Below are 19,819 nucleotides of genomic sequence, written 5' to 3' on the forward strand. Positions count from 1 at the left end.
TTTCTCAAGCAGTCATTCTGGGCAGATTTAACATTTCCCTCATGACTCAGCTGATAATAACAATAGTAGTAGTAGTCATGATAACTAATATGTCATTTTGCATGTCTGCTGTACACCAATAAGTATTGTTAACACTGGACGTTCGTTATCGCATTTAATCTCCACAACCACTGTAGGGAAGAGATATCATTACTTCCAATTTGCTCATGAGGAAAATACATTATTTAACATCTCCAAAGATATACAGGAACATGGCAGAACCAAGATTCAGAGCTATATTTAAATGATCCAAAATATCTTTCCTGGCTTTGTAGTTATTCAAACTCTTTAGTTCTACCATACCTCTCTAGATTCACTTTTTCATCAACCTACAGACATGGCAATTTGTTGGGTCTTATAATTAACCTAAACTGCTCCTTCTTCAAGATTTTTAAACCCTGCAGTTTGTGCTTGACTAAGGCTTTCTGCCCTCTGCCCTTCTCCTTCACCATGCCCTCCAGCTGTTTCCTCGTACTGTTGATCTTCACCATATAAGATGCCACTATTATCTGCTGACGCTCTAAGTCTCCTCTTCATCTACTGGAGATTCCTGCAGTGTGTTTAATGTGGGAGGGACCCCAGAAGCTGTGCATGATTTGCAGACAGCTTAGAGGAAAAATGACAGCCACTTAATTTATTGGCAGGATTATACAACACATTTATAATCATTGGAGAAGTCATCTTGGAGTGTAACCTTCATCCTCACTCAGCAACATGCCTTTCCAGAACCAGCTTCAAGTTTCTTATTCCTCAGTAAACCTTTCTCTTGGTGCCCAGCACATATTCTGTAAAATCTCAAACTCATGGAATATTCGGATTAGAAGGGGCCATAACATTTATATAGCCTAAGCCCTTCATTTTACAGGTAAAAAAAAAAAACAATAAAAACAAAAGTGTGGCCTGGAGGAACTCATAAACTGACATTATCAACAAAAATTACTGGAAGATTAAATAAAGGTGGTAGAATTTGCCTGTGCCCTTTCAAAAAGAAATGTATTTCAAGAATATATTTCTGACTTCTCTGCCAGGTTGTAGACCCAAGTCTGTGCGTGAACACTCTGCACACATACATTTCTCCTTGATCACTCAGTAGCTGAGAAGCTTGTGTGTTATCAGAGGGAAGTAGGGCCGACCGATTCTCACAACAGCACAATGAGTTTCTTTCTGTTGGGTGGGACACTTTGTCCAGATTTCCTTTGCACCAGATGGCTGTCCCCCAAAGGCCCTTAAGCTCCTGGAATCATGAGGATTCCAGATGTGTCTGCTACTGTCGATCTGGGGTAACGTAGCTACAGCCCTCATCTTGCCAAGTAGGTATTCAGCTGTGGGGCTGTACTCTGACATGTTCTTTGACATGCTTCTAACAGACTCAATAATTTTCAGGTTTAATTTTTGATCCATAAAATAGGCATTATGCATTATTTAAAGATATTTAGAATTTAAGTAGTTAAAAACCTTTCTGTATGAATCATGTGCTCTAGAAATGTATTGGTGAATGCGTGAGACAGCCTAAAACTCCCAGGTCCCAGAGTTCCAAGGCGTCTCCTTTCTTAATACAGTGAACTTGTTCTGAATCCAATTATATTTTTCCATTTTGCAAAATAACTCATTTTGTGTGTTCATCAGTAGGATATACTTTGATATTTTTAAAAAAGTGTTTTTACTTTAATGTGCTCCAGATTGGAGACCCTTATTAAGGCCTGTCTGCCTCATTTCCCAGTTGTACTAATTAAAAGTACTAATTATTTCCATGTTCATATCCCAGGACCATCTTTTGATGCATGGAAGTTTTGAGGAATTTTTTTTAAATGACTGACTTTGAGAAATCAAGTGAGAAAATTAATATACTTTAGTCTTTTAATTAAAAAAAGTTTCTAGGTCAGTGCATTTGACTTTCAGCCCCACATCTTTGGTTTCAGGTCTGTTCTGGATTTCCGCCATGTAGGAAGTACTTAGTTGCCAGAATCCTCCTTTTAATGCAGCATTTAATATAATTAATGCTGAAAGGGGACTTACCTCACTCCTGATGCTAACGGGTTTCTCTGAAGCAGGGTTTGTTTGTTTTTAAATCTAATCTTTGTTATTTCTGAAGAAGTTAAAACCAGACCTTTAAGATCTTTCCTATATCTCAAGTCAATGATTCTCTAAAACCTATGGTTGGTCACTTTCCTAATTTATCAGTCAACTCATGTCTTACTCTCATGAGAAGTAATCCAGGTGTCCAGGGCAGGAAGTTGGTTATTTGCTTTTCCATGCAAAAGGTAAGAGAATGGAAGAAAGATTATCTTTCCAGCTTGGAAGCAGTCCTTTCCCAGAGATACAAATAATCCCTTTAAAAAATGTCTGGACTCCAGGACAAAAAAATCATTAAGTCACATAAACTGAGGCAGCCATCATATTGGGAAATGAGATTTCTATACACACTTTTACAGTGCAAAATTTTATGAGTTATGTGAATTATTTACAGTGTATTATTTCCCATGACAAGTTTATTCTCATTTAGAGCTTCTGGAAGTACAAACCATAACTTATTTATTTATTTCAGCATACCTCTGCTGGAGGGAAGAGAATTTTTTTGGTCCAAGCTATTTCAGTGGAGTTAGACTATGCAATAAGACAGAAAAAAAGTAGCTAGTAGAAAACAAAACTAGGAAAACATCTACTTGAAAAGTATATATAAGTGAAATTGAGTTTATTTTATTAAAATAAAGCCAATGAAAATGAATTCCACAAGCAGAATGTATTCACCCAATGAAGAATTTATTTATAAATAATATAATCGCAGTGTTGGGATGCTTGCCGTGGGCGCTTTGTTGTTCAGCTGTGATGTTGGTGGGAGGTGGAGGGAAACTGAAAATAGCAGCAGTGGCTTCATTCTGAATCCCATTAGCACTTGAAAGTTAACAGCCTCCTCATTTTGACAAAGGGAAAACTGGAACTCAACTAGTAGCCAACCACGCCATTCTGCAATTAATATAATTATCTGCAAAACCTTTAACATTCAACACTTACCATCAGGCTATTTTAGATCATTTTAGTTGCTGGCAAGCTACCCCCAAATAGTCATTTCTTAATGACTATTTAAAATCACTTATGTAGAGCTATTGACGGAAACAACAAACTCTAGGGATGAAGCATAGAAGCAATTATAGGAAGTGAAAGTACCCGATAGTATGTAAAATAGGTTGAAACTGAGTCATAGGTGATTTTTTAAACTTCACTCTTAAATTCTAGTTCATGGAATCCTTCCTTCATAACTGACTCACAGTCTATTTTGGGACAAACCTGCCACTGCTACAACTTTTTCACTACGCATTAATATTCATGCAGAAAAGCTGGAAACTAATGGGATAATCAGATAAGACTAAGGAGCTTCACACATATGTAGCTCTGTGCAAACACTGAGCATATGGCCTCCAAGTTGAGGCTGACCAAAAGTCTCCCTGTTTCAAAGTTGTTTCCTGATGTTGTGTTTGAAAAGTGAGTTGATTAGGAATACCTCCTTTGTAGTTTAACACTAGATTTTGTTCTTCTTTTAAAATATCTACTTTTCCACTTCCTTTCTGTCATAACTTGTCCAAACTTTTTTTTTTTGAATTGCATTCTCTTTAACTGATTCCATTACTGTATTTTTTGTAAAAAGGGTCTGGAACTACATTTTTACAATGGTCTTAATTGCGTTCTCTCCCTTTTGTTTAGTGGCTTCAGCTTACCTGGTTTCAGAGTTTACATTAACACCCTGACTAGTATTTCCTCCAGAGACCTGAAGCTTAGGACTAGAAGGGAGGTAAAAGTTTAATTTTACACCCCTCACCTTTGAGCAGAGCCACCTAAAGAAGATGCCACTTATAGGTTATTTTTCATGGCCCCAGAGAAGGTTGCACAACCTCAACCTGCATCTCATTTTGACATTTAAATGCTACTACTCTGTCTAACCAAAGTTTTCCTACCTCAAATTCATCCTGTTTCCCTGGTTTTATACTCAATGCAGATAGCCAACCATCCTATAAAAAGCACTCCATATACTCAAAGAATGCATTCAATAGCCATCTGGCCTTCTCTTCAAGAAAATGAATAACAGTCTTGTTTACCTCTCTTCATTGGTTTGATTTTCCAGCACTTGAATCATTTCACCGTCTTTGTGGTTGCCTTCCAAATAATTTCCAAGTTCTCTCATCAGTCTTAACACAGAATTCAGGAGTTCACATTTCAGAATAATACTAAGTTAAGAGTATCTAACAGCTCCTTCATATCATACTCTCATTCCACATTTATTTAGTTTATGTTGTTTTTTTAAGTGTTCTAGTATCAAAAGCAATTCTGCCTAGATTTGGATTTTTTGATGTAACTGATTGGTTTTAAATAGGGTGTCTTCACAGACTTGACATTTTAATGCAACATTGACATATACATAAAAGTTCTTCAGAAGGGAAGCATTTCTAGAAATTATAACTATAGCTAAAATAGTTGTATTGTTTCTCCATTTAATATTTTGTCTAATACTTTTTCTCTAATCTTGGATGAATTTTTCAGCAAGTTTCTGGCCCCAAAACAAAACAAAAACAAAAATAGCCTGAATCAGAAACTAGCTGCATAACGCTAATATGAGAACTATGCCAATTTAGTTTGGCACCAGTATGATTGTGAACAAATTTAGAGACTTTAGGAATGTTTCGGGCTATTTCTGCATCCAAGTCCATTGTTTTTCTTTTTTTCTTTCTTTCATTCTTTTCTTTTCTCCTCCCACCCTGCTTTGGAAAGTAGGCTGAAGGTAATTGAGTATGTAACTTGTACTTTATGAACTTCATTAATCCCTCTGAAGATTCAGGCCTTCAGAACGGGGAACCCTACCTGGCATTCCAGTAGTGGTCTTGGGAAGTTCAACGAGGTGCCGCTTTGGCAGGTGGATTTTCATCTACCTCGGGAGACGAGCAGGCAGGCCCATGGGGAAACTAAGCAATGGTGATAATGATCAAGGCCCATGAGACTTAAAGGAAAATGTTCACAAGGGAATTTTGACAGTCCCTGTCAATGACACAAAATGAACCTGTCATAGACCAGCACTAGAGAGCCGTATCTTTGCACACGTCCAGAAAAACTTGAGAAAACCCAACTGGAAGACTGAAGGTGGGGTGCATGAGCATTCAGGTTCCTCAATAGGTCCATGCTGAGAGAAGCATGAAATTGTAGCCTCAAAATGCATATCATTTATTTTTTTATAATAATACTTTATGTCAGAACATTTTCCAATCATTAGGACATGCATCCCTCCGCTCCATTTCTTAGATATGGACAAAGTGATTCTGTTTACAAGATAGATAGTACATAGATAGATAGATGATAAGTATAGATGCTAGATAATTTTTAAATTATGAAGATAACAAAAATATTAAGATCTTAAAAAATAGAAAACAAAAGAAAAGCACCCATAATACCTCCAGAGTAAAACAGTAAACCTCACTTCATGAATTGACTTGTCTGTCCCTCTACACACAATTGAAACACAGTTTTTCATTGTGATTTAGTTCATTTAACACAAAATGGGTAACACTTTTCTCATGATTAAAAACACTTAAGGACACCCTGTGATCAGTGGCTATGCCATTCTTTACTTAATCATTGTCCCATTAAATGTTAGGTTGCTTCCAGGGTTTTGTCATTATGAATAATGTGAAGACAACTTTGTACATGTAGATTTATGAGTTATTTATTTAGGATAAATAACCTAAAATAAGATAAATGAGATAAAAGTATTGAGCATCTGAAAGCTTTTAAAATATACTATAGTCATTTTCAGAAAATGTTTTTTAAATTAAAATACAATAATCAGTCTATGAGAATCCCAGTTATACTAAACTCTTGCCAGCATTGAATATTGCCATTTTAAAAATTAGTTCCATATATTACGATGAACATAATATTCTTTTTTTTAAATTTTTTAAAAGATTTTATTCATTTATCTTAGAGGGAAAGGGAAGGAGAGAGAGAGAGAGAAATATCAATGTATGGTTACCTCTCTTGCGTCCCCTGCCGGGAACCGGGAACTGGCCTGCAACCCAGTCATGTGCCCTGACTGGGAATCGAACCGCAATTGTGTGGTTCACAGGTCCGCGCTCAATCCACTGAGCTACACCAGCCAGGGCTCATAATATTCTTTTTAAGTATGAATATTCCAACAAAATACCATCATTGCTAACCCTAATTTTTCACATGTGAAAGAAGTCAAATATGTATTATTTAAAGTATACAGACAAAGCATTTTTCTATTAAGATTTTCAACGAGTAGCTTGGATTACTTAGGGAGTGTGGTGATAAACCCATGCACCATCCTCAGTTCTGCTCTGCCACAATAATCTCTGAGTCAGATTTTCCATAGCATTTACAGTTAAAGTCCATCTTTTCTCAAAGAGTTACATAAGCCATTGTATTCTGAGCTGCTAATCTTTCAGCCTTACTCAGCAGCTATACTGTAAGATCAAGTCGTGTTAGTTATCACAACAAAATTAACTAAATGTCATTTTGCATTAGAATTTTTAGTGGATTTAATTGGGAAACAAGGTGTTAATAAAAGAAGTGTCGAGTTGAAGAAAGAAATTACACAGACTCAAAGTAAACACGTTCCTTTCTTTTTACCTGATTCCCTATTTCTGACCCTGAGGTTTCATGCTTGTTATTCTCTACAGAAAATAAAACCCAGAGATGTGTGTGCAAGTGTGCGTGCATACACATATACAAGAAATTACTGCAGGTACATATTTGCATATATATGCATGAGCATTTTCTGGAAGAACCCACAAGAAACTGCTGTTGGTGATTACTAGGGTGTAGGACTGGTAAAATAAGGCAACAGAAGCAATCATTTGTGTCTGTTTAGTTAGGATGTACTTCCAGTTTTGAGCAGAACTGAATAGTAAGATGTATGTAAGTAAAATCATGGTTTATCATTTATTCATTTAACAAGTATCTATTGATTGACTACTATGGCCGATGCTAGTATGGTACTTGCTAAGGCACTGGAACACAGAATAACATGCTTTTCCCTTGGCTATAGGAATAGTCCTTTGCCCTAAGAAGGCAGCAGCTTGACTATCGCTTGACCATCTCTTGACCAGCTGCTTTTCTAGACTGGCAGAGGGATGAACCCCTTGCATGAGTTCATAGGTAGCTCCTGACAGGTTTAAAGAGACATACATTCCAGGACCAGAAAATAGGGACTGAGAATGGTGGGAATGGGGGTGGAGGGAGCTGACACTTTAAGACTGCCACTAAGCTGGGTAGGGGGGATGGTGAGGATAAGTGAAAAACAGCACAAAGCTTTCCTATCATTTTAGTTCTCACCAATATACACCCCACCCCATATTTTTTATTCGGTCTTCATTTGGTTGCCACAAATTTTCAACTGTTTTCCAGAGCTTTAACAAATTTGAGTTTCTGCTTTTTAAAATAATATTTTATTGTTTATGCTGTTACAGTTTTCCCAATTTTTCCCCTTGCTCCCCTTTGCCCAGCTTGTTCCCCAATTCCGTAGTCAATCCCCACACTGTTGTCCATGTCTATGGGTCCTTCATGTATGTTCTTTAACTAATCCCTCCTTCTTTCAATCAGTCCCTATCTCCCTCTTCCCCTCTTGTTGCTGTCAGTCTATTCCATGAATCTATGCCTCTGTTTCTCCTTTGGTAATTAGTTTATTTTGTTCATTATATTCCTCTTATATATAAGTTAGATCATATGGTATTTGTCTTTCACTGATTGGCTTATTTCACTTAGCATAATGCTCTCCAGTTCCACCCATGCTGTTGCAAATGGTAGGAGTTCCTTCTTTCTTTCTGCTGTGTAGTATTCCATTATGTAAATATACCACAGCTTTTTTTTTTAGATTTTATTTATTTATCTTTAGAGGGGAAGGGAAGGAGAGGAGAGAAGTATCGATGTATGGTTGCCTCTTGTGAGTCCCCTGCCGGGAACTGGCCTGCAACCCAGGCATGTGCCCTGACTGGGAATCGAACCACGATCATGTGGTTCACAGGCCCATGCTCAATCCACTGAGCTACGCCAGCCAGGGCTATACCACAGCTTTTTAATTCATTCACCTACTGATGGGCAGTTAGGTTGCTTCCAGTACTTAGCTATTGTAAATGGTGCTGCTATGAACACTGGATGCATAAGTTCTTTTGAATTGGTGTTTTGGGATTCTTAGGGTATATTTCCAGCAGTAGAATCACTGGGTCAAAAGGTAGTTCTATTTTTAACTTTTCTGAGAAAACTCCATACTGTTTTCCATAGTGTCTGCAGCAGTCTACATTCCCACCAACAGTATACTAGGGTTCCCTTTTCTCCACATCCTTGCCAGCACTTGCTGTGTGTTGATTTATTAATGATAGCTATTTTGGCAGGTATGAAGTGATATCTCATTGTAGTTTTAATTTGCATGTCTCTGACGACTAGTGATGTTGAGCATTTCTTCATATGTGTATAGGCTATCTGGATGTTCTCCTTGAAGAAGTATCTATTTAGGTCTTTTGTCCATTTTTTAATTGGACTCTTTGTCTTCCTGGTATTGAATCATATGAGTTCTTTATATATTTTATTTATTTTGGAGATTAAACTATTGTCCAATGTATTATTGACAAATATGTTCTCCCACATAGTCAGTTCCTTTTTTATTTAAATGATGGCTTTTCTAGACATGCAGAAGATTTTTAATTTGATGGAGTCACATTTGTTTATTTTTTCTTTATTTCTCCTGCCCTAGAAAATACATTGGCAAAAATATTGCTACATGAGATAGCTAACATTTTCCAACCTTTGTTTTCCACTGAGCAATATTGCACAACAAGCTTTATTGTGCAGTACTTGGGTAGAATTTCATGAGAGGGGAAGTCTCTAACAGCCGGAAAGCTTCAGGAGACAGTGACACAGGGCTACCACTCAGGAGAGGGAAAGGGCAAGGGGACTCACAGGGGAGGGGAGAATTGGAGACAGAGCTTAAGTGATGTCCAGGTGATGTTTGTTGCCTGGCAGCAAGGCAGAGAGTTTCTGGGTCAGAGAGCTCTGAATAGCTGCAGAAGTTTGGGGTCCTTTATAACCAGAATTTGTCTTATCTATAGTCAACAGATGTTGGGTGCAATTTCATGGGTATGCAAAGCAGGCAGGATCTATGGAAATGGCTTAAAAAAATCTATTTTGAGGCTCCAGTTGAAACAGTGAATATGTAAAATTAGAGTTTGGTGCAAATGGACTTTGAGCTAGTGGTCCTAGCCTGCTTGAAGAAGTAAATAACGTACGAGCAATCTACAAGGGCCATCTTTAACCCACTTATGTAGCAGAATCCTATTAGTACACACCGAATTGCTTCTTTTCTGCTGTTTTTAAGATCCTCTCTTTGTCTTTGTCTTTCAACAGTGAGTATAAAGTGTGTTGGTGGATCTGCTTGTTTTTTGATATTCCTGTCTGGGGCAGGAGCGTGGGGATTCTTATTCTGACATTTTGCCGATGCTGCTTCATGGATAAGATTTTAAAGGTTAACTTGTCCTTACTTCCCCTCCCCCTAAAAAGGGACAACAAGAATGTCAGAGGTTGTCCTGAGAATTAACCAAGAAATGATACAGTAAGTATGCCTGACCCAGTGTACACACACCACTAAAATATTATTAGCAATTATTATGCTGACATTCAGTGTGACTTGAAGTGCTGGGTGCTTTAGGTCTAGGACAAACTTTAGTACTAGATTGCTGTGGCGTTTATTTTCTTTTTTAGGGCAACTAACAGTAGCACCATTTATTCCTCGGTAGCAGTCTGTTGCCTTTAAAAATCTATAATGTTTTTCAAACCTTGACCCAACTGTGGATCTGCAATTATGTTTCATAAATAGTGTAGGATCTCTAAAAGAAATGATGCCATACAAATTCATTATATGTTCGGGTTTCCTAGAGCCCACTGAAAAATAAGTAGAAAATACAGACTGAAAAAAAAGGGTGAAAGTAAAACCATGTATGGAAAATGCCTGCAAAGAGAAACAACTAATGCAGGGTCTGCTTGTAACACTCACAGCCTCACCCTGTTATTCTGCTTAGTTCCCAGAAGCTAAGAGCTCAAGCGATCTGGCTGGGATCAGAACCTGTACCTCCTAAAGCTGCAAGTCAGTGCTTAGTAAAACTATCCACTTCTCCACATGTTATATAGATGTTTTTGATTCCCTGGACATTCTCCTACTTGTTTCTCCATGGGTCTAACGATCTACCCACTGAATACCGAAGAGACGTTGGATAAAGAATCATTGTCAAGACATGTGATTAACTTGGCTAAGTGCTGACACAGTTTCGCAAGGAAAACCTTCCGTCTCTGCCATTCAAAACTTTGTAAAAGATGTATTCTGGTGTTTTTTTGCTTATGCAAAAAATATATTTCATAATGGTCAGGTATTGTTTTCAACATATGTTTCATATCAGATATAAGAAAGGTCAAATGAAATCTAAAAAAAAAATGTTGGCCGGATCTGCAAAAAGTGAGTCTTCCAGCACATCTGGGAACCTCTGTAAAAAAATTAACTCAACATTCAGGACTCTTGGGATGGCCAGATTATTAACTGGTTTTGCAGAAGCACTCTGTGCAAGCCAAGACATATAAGAAATATTTTTAGACCTGAAGACCATTAAATACTGTACAGTTAGCCTACTGCATGAGAAAAACAGCAGGTATTTAAACAAAGGTGTCTCGTTCCATGTGCAGAAGGAAAAGAAACTATGCATTTGTTGGCAATTGCACTTGGCTAAAGTGTTATTAGAAGATTGAGTATCAGACATTTTTTATTAAAAGAAAAACTAAACATCAAAAATTATAGCACAGAGCAAATTATAATCATATTGGCCTTAAATCTCACAAAGCTTCTGTGTACGGAAGCTATAGGAACATTATTCTTAGAACCTCACATAAAATCCAGATTCAAGTCTCTTTTTTTCTCCCTCTTGTCAAATACCCTTTTGAAGGTAAGCTCAAGAAGAAAAATTGTGAGGAATATATTATTACGTGCAATGAGAGATATTCAAACATTGCTCTTTACTCCATGAAGACTATGAGTGGATGTTTTTGATTGTGTAACTTAGGTCTGGGAATCATTTCTTATATTACCCTTAGATGGTACAATGACTCTAAAATAGGTATATTTAGCTTTTTTCCCCCTGTACCCACTGGATAAATACCACTTAATCAACATTACTTCTGTTTGGCAGAAGTTGGTTTAAGCAAGGGATCCCTGGGGACCTTGAGAATATACTGATACCTCAGGCCCCTCTTTCCTTCTGGCACTGGTATTTAAGCTCCTCATTGTAATGCATGGCCATGATTGAGAATCACTAAAAAAAGCAATCTTCAATGGAGGAAAAAAATCTAGCCATGGACTAGTCATGTATAAATCCAAATGATTGATGACATTGAGCCTGAATCTAAGCAGTTTCAAAGATTACTTTTTCCCAGCCACATATTGGGTTATCATCATAGCAATAACCTCAAATATGAAATTGGCCAATCATGAATAATTTTTTCTACTGAATGTGTTTGGTAGCAGAGTATAGTCTAAACAATCTTCTACACCTTTATGCAAAAATAAAAGTAAGAATGAGATGGAATGGCGCTGTCAGGAAATTCACAGCAGGCCTGGCCCCAGCCTCACTGCTAGATTGGGCAGTGGTTTCTCTCACTCCCAATCATTTACAGATGCATGAGCTACTCCGAGTGAGCCCCACCCTACATCACTGCAGCACCCTACCCCCGGATTGCAAGAAGGTTAACCACTGGCAGAAAGGAAGACGACGTTACACCGCAGCGTAGTGGCACAGGACTAACTACCTCCTTTAATTCCACCAGCTTAAGTGGGATTTAGAGTCCTTATCTTCCGTTGTTTAGGGATTAATGATGCAATCGCTCAGCAAATGTTTATTGAATGCCTACTGTGTGTCAAGCACCCCTTTAGGACTCATGAAATTTACAAGAAACCATTGAAAATGAATAAGACAATTATATACGAGGAGAGGTTAAGTGCAATGGAAATAGATAACGCGTCGACTTCCTGTTTTGAACAGAGTACCAGAAAAGGTCCCACTGCGAAGGGGACCTGCATCGACTCCTGAAGGAGATGGGAGTCATGCAGCTGCCTGAGCAAATGACGGTCCAGCCTGAGCGCCTGGAAAGAAGTCCTTTTACTTTTGTCAATATTGTTTGCATACAGAGAATTCAACGAACAGAGCAAACTTTTTCTATCCAAACGTTCTCTCTTCCGGTCTCTGTTCTAAGGTCATATTCCTCTTAACATGTTTGATTGTGTGACCATAGATAATGACTCCTATCAATTATTGACCCTTGGGGAGCTAAAATTCACCTGAACCTTAACCCTAACTCTAACTTTGTCAGTTTTTCCAAAAAGAGGCTAAACCTAAAAAAGATTGCTATGTAACTGGCCCAGGGCCACCTCCAAGTGTAAGGCTGCCATATTTCATTCCAGGGCTGTCTGACTCCAAAGCCATCTTTTAAAACGTGTATCTAATAGTTTCTGTCAACTTTGCTCTAAAATAAGTGTAAGTAGGCATCTTTTAACCACAGTGGATATGTTACAAACAACATAAATAATTTCTGATTGTCCGTGGAAACTTTAAGCCATTTCACCTCTTTCAGAATCTATTTCTCATATATTAAACAAGGAGGCTGCACTAAGCCATCTGTTAAATCTGTCCTCCCCACAAAATACTATTATTCTGGGGTATATTAACTTTGGCTCTTTAATATTTTGACTTCTATCAAAGTAATGATACAGTCAAGAACCACGTATTGATTATCTTTCCTGAGCCAAGCACGATGTAAAACTACCATGTCACAAAATAATTTTTAAGAATTTAATGATATGCTTTAGTATAGAATATATGAAGATTTGACCTGGATTCCAGACAAACCAACTCAGAGTGCTTAATTTGCTTTGTGTTTCAACTTTCAAGTGCAGGTGTGTGATCACTGATTATGGTGATATTGTTTTTAAAAAACTGTGTCAGAAGATGGACTCCCTGAAAACATCTAAAATGAAAAACAAAATTACTTCTCCTTCAAATACCATGTTGATCTCACCTTTAACAGGAAGCTAAACAAACAAGCAAGCAAAATACAACCAAAGACACTGAAATAGAGAACAGGCTGACAGTGACCAGAGGGAAGAGGGGAGGGAATTTCAGGGGAAATAGGGGAGGGATTTGGAGGAACCTATATAAAGGATACATGGACAACAACCTAGAAGGGTGGAAATGGGAGGGAGGGGGGAACACGAGGGGTGGGATGGGATGGGAGTAATAGACAGAAAACTGTACTTGAAAGATAATTTAATAAATTTAAAAAAATTATTATTATTAAAAAAAATTACTTCTCCCACCCGCCTATCAAAAACAAAAAAGCAACAAAAACACATCTCAAATGACGACGCATCACCTCACTGCCTACTTACATCCCTCTGTGTATTATTGCCTCCAGAGCACTTTTCTCAGCTGCCAGCATTAGAAATAAGCACTACAGGGCAACACCCGTCCATCTGGTTCCTGTCTATGCCTGTGGCATCTAGCACTGTGCCTACTATCCAATAAGTAACCTACTTGTGTTTGTTGAAAGAAATATATAACTGGATCAATTTCAAAATTGAGGATAATTCCAAGTTTTAAGACACCAATAGCAGTTTTCAACTGACATCTTAAAATATAATAGTCGAACTTAGACTCTAGCCCTCTACTACTGAGGCAGGCTATAGAAAACGTATGATTTGATAAAGGTTTAACCTGGACATCTTGACTTTAGGTAGACCAGAGGTTGAAATTGCAATACTTGTTGGGCCAGGCAGGAAACAGAAACAAGTAAGTGGGTTGGGTGGCAAATTACCTTACCTAATCATAGTCACAAGAACCAAACTGAAGAATGTCAAGAACCAACAAGAAGGCAAGTGAAATAAAGCCACAAAAGGAAGAACATTTGTCTAGTGGCTTAGCATCACAGTCTCTTCAGGGTCTGGGGACGGTCCCTATGCTGCATATTATATGGGTGCAATTAATGTTAAACAACTACATGAGGGTAAATCATTAGCTCACAGGGCTAAAAACATAAGATCCATGATATCTGATGAGATTTTTTCACAAACCCCCAAGACTCCTGCTCTCCTTGTCCAAACTGTCATCTTTATGAGGGTGGAGGTTAGTGACACCAGACGCAGAGACTGGGGAGTGCTGGCTGTAGTGCAGTGGTGTGGATGGAGTCTCACCCTGCCATGTGCGAAGTGCAGGATTGTGGCCCAGAGGTAGAGGCTAGCGACACCCACCTGCCCGTGACTGCACGTGAAACCTCACCACCAAGCACTGAGACGTGACATGGCCTGGGCAGGTCAGAGATGCCACAAGTTTTCCCAGAAGGACTAACATGTGCAAGACAGGCCTGGTTCCTTTAGCTGCCAGAGACCATGGACAGCTGTGACCGCATTTTCCCATCCTCCTAGTCACCAAGTTCCAAAGCTCCAAAATTTAGGGACTCTTCCACCTTCCCTCATTTCCAGTCATCCATCAAGTCTTACCAAATCATCCCAACTACCCTTCACACCACCCCTTTCTTTCCATTTTCACAGTCTCCATCACGCTCTCAACAACTTTCCTCCGGTGGCACATATGGTACAAAGCAGCCTTCTAATGTCCTCAACTTGGATCTTTTCTGACTCTGGTCTCTCATACAAACTGCCAAATTCCCTCATTATAAAGGCCACATTGAGGTTCAGAGCCTTCTACCACCTGGCTTCTACCAAGCTTCTAATCATTTCTCCCATGAGCCTCCAAATCTCAGGAAATGATTCAATCAGCAGTTGCTTAAATGTGCCTTTTAAGTTTTGCTTCCACACCTTTAAATTGCCCCTCCCACCTTAGATTCCTTTTCAAGGCCTCCCCACCAAGCCAAATGTCGTCAGTGCTTACAAAACCTGCTCACCAACATTGCCCACAGTATTGCTTCCTCCTTTAAGTGCTGACAAAATTTAATAGCTCTACTACATTCTTCATACTAGGTTTAGAGGAACTTATTGTAGTATCAGGTTCCACGTCACTTTGTGGATGTCTGTGTCCTGCTCCCAAATCCAAATATAAAGTCCTAGGGATCAACAAGTTTTCTTTGTATCCTTGTAACAACCAGCACAGCATTTTGAAAGTGAATAGACGCTCCCTAAATACTTGTTGGAGCCACCCCAGAGAAATAACCAAGGAAGACTTTCCTTCCTCCTGAATATGCAAGAACTGAATTCAAATTAGCATTTGCAGGATCGGTTTACATCCTGCAATGGAGTCCAGGGGAAATCTTCTGAGGCCTCGCTAAAGCAGTTTGAGAAGCAACATTTCATTTCCGTATATATAAAGTGTTCTTTCTTGCTTCTGAACATCCCGTAACACAAGATGGAAGTGAATCAACTTCCTTGGCTAATAAGACACAAGTATTTTGAGAATTTATGTTTGCATTTTAAGAAGGACTAATGACTTTAGCATATACTGTTAAAATGATTTATGGAAAGTCATATACAAATTCTTATGAATAACTCAAATGTTAGTCAAGGAGAAATTTATATGTTCTGACTTATGTTTCCTATATCAGCATCACAGGTGATTTTTAAATGTGTATATGCATCTGTATTTATTTATTTTGGAGCAGAATTCTTTAAATCCGGATGAGAGAGAATGGAGAAATATGGCCATACCTGTTTCCTTCCTAACAGTCCTACCAATAATGCAACTTGCCATTAACTGGAGGAATTTTATAGAATTAATGTGTTGGCTCCTGTCTCATGTCAGTGGAACTTTTGATGACTTATTCCCAGAGCTTATCCAAAATTTCTTAACCTTTCATATCTCCCTAAATGTGATATTTTGACATACCCTACTGCCTAAGAGTCAAGTCCCTCTTTCCTTCTTCAAACGCCCCTTTCCAATGTGCCGATGTTAGAGTAACATACGAGAGCACTTCTAGATGCCCAGTCTGTAGGGAGTAAGCAGTCACCAGTGACCTCCTCCCTTCCCCTTCGCATGCCAGCCCTTCCAACTCCGGCCGGCAGGGCCATTTCTCTCCTTTCCCTCTAAGGATGCATTGGAAAGAAGTTGGAAGACAATACCACTCCTATTTTTTAAATGACTTTTTATGATGGCTTCTCCTAAAAAACTTGTAAGGATTTGAATACGTGAAGAGCAGTTCCATGAACTTTGTAGAGCCCACAATTTGAAAGGATCACTCTTATTCATGAGTTTTAACATTGCTCTCTATAGAACACAGTGGAAGCGCTCATTCAGCTTTCCAGATCCCACATGCTGTCGTTTATTTCATAAATACATGTTAATGGCCCTTATTCAATGTTAATGAATCTGATTATTGTTGACATTGTTAGTTGTGGTAATGACATGATGGGTAAACAAAAAATATCACCAGTTAGAAACACATTTCTAAAAAACATTATAGAAGAAATGTCATGATGCCTGGGGTTTGATTTAATATATTCCTGTGTGTAGCCCTGGCTGGTGCGTCTCAGTGAGTTGAGTGCTGGCCTGCAAATGAAAAACCAGCCAATTCGATTCCCAGTCAGGGCACATGTGTGGGTTTCGGACCTGGTCCCCATCTGGGGGCATGTGAGAGGCAGCCAATTGATGTTTCTCTATCACGTCAATACTTCTCTCCCTCTCTTTTTTCCCTTCCCCTCTCTATAAAAATAAATAAGTTAAAAAATAGTCCAGGCTATAAGCAGGGAGATAGATGGAATAAGATTGGAAAAATGTTGAAAATTGTTAAAAGTGGATGATAGCTACATAGTGTTGTATTATATTGTTTACCTCTTTGTATAATTGAAATATAGCAAGATAAAATGTTTAAACATAATGTTCTGCTCTGTTTGTTGTACTGTGACCTTTTCACCCCTCTTCAATCACACTTCCAAGGCATATACTATACTGTATATCCTTTCCTAAGGAAAGAACCAAAGAGTCCATTGTGGATGCAGCCAGGGGTCAAAGGTCACTTCTCCGAGGCTCAAGGTGCTGGTCACTTCTTCAGCCACCAGGGTCTTGTGATGACTGAGCAGGATTGACATCTGATAATGAAGTTTCTAGTTTGTGTGAAGCACGTAAAACCATAGGAGTCAGTTTTATGATATTACAAATTTTGGCAGGATGCACAAATATTAGTGGGTTTACATAAGCTTGTACTGAAAATCCACTACATGTACTTTATAGATAATTGCCGTGCGTACTTTGGTGCTCAGGGATCATGAAGAATTGCATGTTCTATCACCCAAGAATAACACAAAGAGCAAAAAGAAATTTCCAATGGCCCTAAACTTAACAGGGGCAGCTTCAACATATAGAAAGTATTTCACACAAATAAAGATAAAGAATCCTTTATAAATAAATGATATTTAGGTGAATAAAATTTGCTTGATACAAACACCACAAGTACACAAGGTAGTCAGAGCTCAGTGTGGAAAAAACGCTCACACACAGTGTTTTCCCAACTGGGTCGGTAGTTATAAAATCAATTGGGCCTTTCTGGAATAAAAAGCATAAAAAAGTGGCGAAGTAATAGAGAATTACTTATAGTTCTTGGAAAACTTTTAATTACTCACATCTGGAAATAATGCTTATAGTCTTCCCCAAGAATTGTCCCTCAAAAACCCATTCCTTATTTCAGTGGCTATTTTCTGGCCCTTACACAGCAGCTCCCAGGAGATTAGCTCACAGGCCAGAGAGGATGACTTCTGGGACAGAGTGGCCTCAGTAAAAAGACTTTAAACGTTTCGGAAGGAAGAGAGGAAGGGACGAGGGCCAGCTAACCTGGGAATGGAAGGTTAAGGTGACACAGAATAGCTACTTTGAAATATTTGAGATATTATTTTATAAAAGAGAGAGTATATCTGTTTTATGTAGAATCAGTGAGGGAAGTTTCAAGGAGCCAGATTTCAGTTAAAGTTACAAAGAGCTTTCTAACTCTGGAGCAGTACTTTGGTGAAATAGATAAATACTTTGAAGAGATTTATACTTAGCGTACTTAGTGAAGTTTGAGAGATATTTTGCAAACTGCTCAAGAAGTCATCCACAGAATGGTTCTAGTCTACACATTGTGTTTCTTTTTTCATGAGATTTACATTTTAATGATATTTTTGCCACAGTTTTACTTCTAAAATTATGTTTTCTATAAAGTAAGAACATTTCACCAGAAATTTCTACTAATAAAATATAGACCGCTTACATATTTATGTGTGAAACATACCATGTGTTTATCTACTATTTTAGCAGACACAAATTTTTAAAATTGTGTTACGAACACTGAACATGAAAGCCATCCTTTCCATAAGTTTGTAAGCGTACAATGCGGTAATGTCAACCACAGGCACGAAGTAATTCAACAGATCTCTCGAACTCATTCATCTTGCGTAACTGAAACTTGGGTAACTGTAACTGAAACTTACTGAATAGCAACTCCTCATTTCCTCCTCCCACAGCCCCACTTCTCTGTGTTTGACTACTTTAAATCGCTTTATGTAGTATCACGCAGTGTCTGTCCCTCTGTGTCTGGCCTATTTCACTTAGGAAAATGTCCTCAAGCTTCAGCCCTGTTGTTGTGAATGGCAGGCTATCCTTTTTCAAGGCAGAATAATATTTCATTGTGTGTATCTACACTAGCTTTATCTGTTTGTGTGTCCGTAGACATTTAAGTTGTTTCTGCACCTCGGCCATTGTGAACAATGCTTCAGAGAACACGAGAGTGCAATACATCTTGATTTCCTGATTTCCGCACATTTTTTATACTAGTTCACAACAAGAGACAGAGTTTGGGCCAAATGATAAATTGATGCACTGCTTTGGTAGAGACTTGTTATGGAAAAAAGGTCAATGGAACTAAACAGTATATCAAGTGACACCTTTGAGTACTTTGCAATGGCAGGGACTTATCCATTAAATAGTAAATACTAGAGACTTCACAGTAATCAAATCATCACATGATAAAGCATATTTAAATGGAATATCCTTTTTAACAGTAAGATTTATATTTCCCTGATTGAGAATATGTTTGAAAGTCACACATCACAATAGTATAAAATTGAGGGAAAACAGGAATCGCTGCTGTTCCCTGGAATTTATTGTAAGAAATCTATTAGATGGATGTGCACTAGGCAGAACTTTTAGGTTCAATAAATAATACATGTTGTATATATGCATGTGCTACTATTTGGAAATATAGATTCTGTTATGATTATAAAATAAAAATTTATTTTAAAGTGCTACTGAATTAAAATTAGCTCTTTCTTAATATGTATTCTTCCAAGCATATATACTAAAAGTATATACTTTTTTTTTTTTAAAGATTTTATTTATTTATATATCTTTAGAGGGGAAGGAGAGAGGGAGAGAAACATCAATGTGTGGTTGCCTTTCGTGCGTCCCCTGCTGGTAGTTAGCCTGCAAGGAACCGGCCTGCAACCCAGGCATCTGCCCTGGCTGGGAATCGAACCGCGATCGTCAGGTTCGCAGGCCCGTGCTCAATCCACTGAGCTACGCCAGCCAGGGCAGTATATACGTTTTTTTGTTATCTAACAAATGGTTAGATAACAAATGGCTTTTTCTACCTAACAAAACCACCTTTCTTAGGTAGAAATCCAAAACTTTTTTTATGTCATGAGTGTTCTCACACTAATAAGTCTGTGAATTGTTCAGGACCTCTGCATACAGCTGGGCAGTGTGCTGATTGC

Source organism: Sturnira hondurensis, unplaced genomic scaffold, assembly GCF_014824575.4.
Source record: "Sturnira hondurensis isolate 20B ecotype Veracruz unplaced genomic scaffold, ASM1482457v3 Scaffold0004474, whole genome shotgun sequence".
Classification (NCBI taxonomy): domain Eukaryota; kingdom Metazoa; phylum Chordata; class Mammalia; order Chiroptera; family Phyllostomidae; genus Sturnira; species Sturnira hondurensis.